General features: G+C 40.1%; 1 non-coding gene across 1 annotated transcript; it reads right to left on the reverse strand.

The window, feature by feature from the left end:
• Positions 1-387: 387 nt before the first annotated feature.
• LOC121216972 (small nucleolar RNA R71) lies at positions 388-494 on the reverse strand. The gene has a single exon (XR_005913174.1). It is a non-coding gene; the product is annotated as a small nucleolar RNA R71 (small nucleolar RNA).
• Between the last annotated feature and the right edge of the window lie 3326 nt (positions 495-3820).

The following is a 3820-nucleotide window of genomic DNA, read 5'->3' on the forward strand; positions in this document are numbered from 1 at the left end:
AGTAAATCAGAATCCTGCTCCACGCACTATTTATGATTATGCTAAATCTACTTTAACAGGAACTGAGTCAAGTATAGTTAGGCGTGCTATTGTTGCAAATAATTTTGAACTGAAACCTAACACAATTCAAATGATCCAACAGTTTGTTCAGTTTGATGGTTTGCAGGACGAGGACCCAAACGCTCATTTGGCGAATTTCCTAGAGTTTTGCAACACTTTTAAAATCAATGGCGTTTCTGATGATGCCATTCACCTTCGGTTGTTTCCCTTTTCGTTGAGGAACAAAACAAAACAGTGGCTAAACTCGTTACCACGAGGGTCAATCACTACTTGGGAACAAATGACCTAAAAATTTTTACTTAAATATTTTTCCCGGCTAAAACGACTAAATTTAGGAATGATATCTCTTCTTTTATGCAGATGGATCTAGAGACACTCTATGTTGCATGGGAGAGATATAAGGGCCTCTTGAGAAGATGCCTTCACCATGGGCTACCCTTATGGTTACAGGTTCAAACATTTCACAATGGCCTGAATCCTTTGACTAGACAGATGATTGACGCAACTATTGGGAGGACTATCAATAACAAAACACATGAAGTGGCTTACAAATTTATTGAAGAGATATCACTGAATAACTATCAATGGCAAGTCATGAGAACAAAGCTGACGAAAGTAGTCGGTGTTTTCAACCTCGATACGGTTACTATGTTATCTAACCAGGTAGAACTCTTAAATAAAAAGATTGACGGTTTGTGTGGTTCTACTCAGGTACATCTAGTGAAGATGTGTGATTCAAATAGAGGAGGAGCATACACAGAATATCAACCCATCAACCCTAGCACCGAGGAGGAACAAGATCAATATATAGGTAATAATGCTAGATCTCAAAATAACCCATATAGTAACACATATAATGCAGGTTGGAGGAACCATCCCAACTTCTCGTGGGGTGGTCAAGAGAATCAAAGCCCACAACATCCTTCGGGTCTTCAACAACCACCTTACCAACAGGAAAAGAAGCCGAACCTTGAGAAGATGCTAACAAAGTTTATCTCGGTGTTAGAAACTCACTTTTAGAATACCGAAACAACAGTTGAGAATCAACAAGCGTCGATCTAAGGGCTCGAAACTCAGATAGGCCAACTCGTCAAATTGATTTCTGGATGACCACAAGGTAGCTTGCCGAGTAACACTGGATCTAACCCAAGGGAACAACTCAATGCAATTACCATTCAAGATGAGGAAGGGTTAGTCGAACCTGAACTAGAACCGAGACAAGGAATTGTGGTAAGTAAAAGCAAAGGTGAGGTAGACCACAGTGAACAAACATCGGTAAGTAAAGAGTACAGACCTCGTGTGCCATACCCCAATTGACAAGGAAAGACCGCACAGACGAACAATTCGATAAATTCCTTAAATTATTAAAAAAATTACATATCAACTTACCGTTCATTGAAGCTCTTTCATAGATGTCAAACGCAACCAAATTCTTAAAAGAGCTTTTAACAAATAAGCGGAAGTTGGATGAGGCATCACATGTGGAGTTAAATACAGTTTGCTAAGCCATACTATAGAATAAGCTGGCCAACAAATTAAAAGATCCAGGGAGTTTTACGATTCCTTGTGTAATTGGTAGCTTAGATGTTAATAATGCTTTGGCTGATTTAGGGGCTAGTATCAATGTCATGCCTTATATAATGTTTAAACAACTAGGTCTTGGGAAACCTAAACAAACTAGGATGAGGATTTAGTTAGCAGAAAAAACGATTAGATTTCCTAGGGGTATTATTAAAGATGTACTCATTAAAATTGACAAATTCATATTCCCAGTTGATTTTGTTGTTCTAGACATCGAAAAGGATAGTGACATGCCTTTAATTTTAGGAAGGCCCTTTTTAGCAACTGCTAGAACTATAATTGATGTTAGTACAAGTGAACTCCAACTCCGTGTGGGTGAGGAAGTTATCACTCTTCAAGATCGAAATTCTACTAATGCTGATCATGTGGTACAACTTTCCTTGCAGGAAATACGTTCAAAAAGCATACATGAACCTTGTTCAAATAACAACAAAGAACCCATCTATGAAGGACAAAGGCTATAGGTCGAGGAACTAGATGAATGGCAGACACAGAAACCGAGAGCACATGATAGACCAAAACCACCCCATGACGAGCTCAATATTTCACCAAAACAACTTAAGGTTGGAGAAAAAGTACTATTAGATGCACCAGACCCTCGGATTTCCACCTTTGAACCTAATGGAGAAATCTTTCTTACGGTACTTAGCATTTTCCCATACGGCACAGTCGAGGTAATTCATCCCAAATTTGGTACGTTCAAGGTAAATAGTACTCCTCTAAAACCTTATTTTGATGAAATTGATAGCAGGGATGAGGAGTGTAAACTCCTAGCACCACCATAACCGTGCAACAGAGAGGTAAGTCGAGCTAGACTATAAATAAGCGCTTCTCGGGAGGCAACCCGAGCACTAATGGTGTTGACTTCTTTAAATTTTAGTTTTTAACATTTAAATCCACTAACTGAGACACTAAACATAGGTTTTCCAGAACCACACGGCCAGGCACACGGGCGTGCCTTAGGCCGTGCCCATACTACGGAAGGTAACACGACTGTGCGAAACGATCGTGAGAAAATAGGGCATAATTTTTTCCACAACACGAGAATCGATAAGTTGCCATGACCGTGCAACATGGCCGTGGGTGAATCTGTCAAAACAACACGGGCGTGCGACACGCCCGTGTCTAGAGGCCATGGTTGAAACTGAGAAAACAACACGGGCGTGCGACACGCCTGTGCCCACTACCCGTGGTCAAGAATAACAAAATAACACGGGCGTAGACATCCATACAAGGGCGTGGGAGAAGCGAACGAAGCAGAACACGACCGTGTGACACGACCGTATGCATCAACACTCCCAAAGAACATGGGGGTGCCCCACGGCCGTGTGCCTCAAAATCTATATAAACCCTTCGTTATTCATCATCCCCTTTCCCAAAAACTCTAAACCCTACCCGTCGCAACCCCTCCCCCACCGCCGACCGGCCACCCTAGCTTTCCTTTCTCTTTCATTTTTCTCACATCTCTTTCCTCTTCCCCCTCTTCCCATCCTTGTACGAGTCACATGACCTTGCTACCACGCCTGTGGCTGTCCCCAAACACAACACCACCACTGTAACACCCCTAACCCGAATCCGATCGCTGGATTATGGCTAAGAGGTATTACCTAACTAAACATTTAATTATCTCATTCACATTGTCAATAAACATAAACAGAGATCGAACTGAAATACATACTGATGTTTAAGTTATACGCCATTTTCGTATGGCCCAAAATATTTACAATTTCAAAACATCGTTATCATCAGCCTAACCTATACATGCCATATCGAGTCCAAAATATAACTGTACCAAAAAGATCGATAGTGTGATGAACTGCTGACGATCCCCGAGTCGGTGGCCAAAATCAACAATCTATAAAACAGAGAAATAAAGAACAGAGTAAGCTTTCAAAGCTTAGTAAGTTTTAAGCATCACAAACAATTAAAGACTTATCGAAAATCGAAACATTCATTTAAAATTACTTATTCTCAATTCAAATTACTTCATGGCCGAATACACATAAACATATACATAGATTTCTCAGCACACATTTTTCTTCTACTTAAAGTTCATACGATGCATTTAAATCAAATAATCTCATATATTAACAACATTTGACCGAATAGGTCATTGTTTCACTCGTAGATATAACAATCATTCACACTTAAGTATCATTCTTTAATACTAATAATTCAC

Source organism: Gossypium hirsutum, chromosome A02 (genome assembly GCF_007990345.1).
Source record: "Gossypium hirsutum isolate 1008001.06 chromosome A02, Gossypium_hirsutum_v2.1, whole genome shotgun sequence".
NCBI lineage: Eukaryota > Viridiplantae > Streptophyta > Magnoliopsida > Malvales > Malvaceae > Gossypium > Gossypium hirsutum.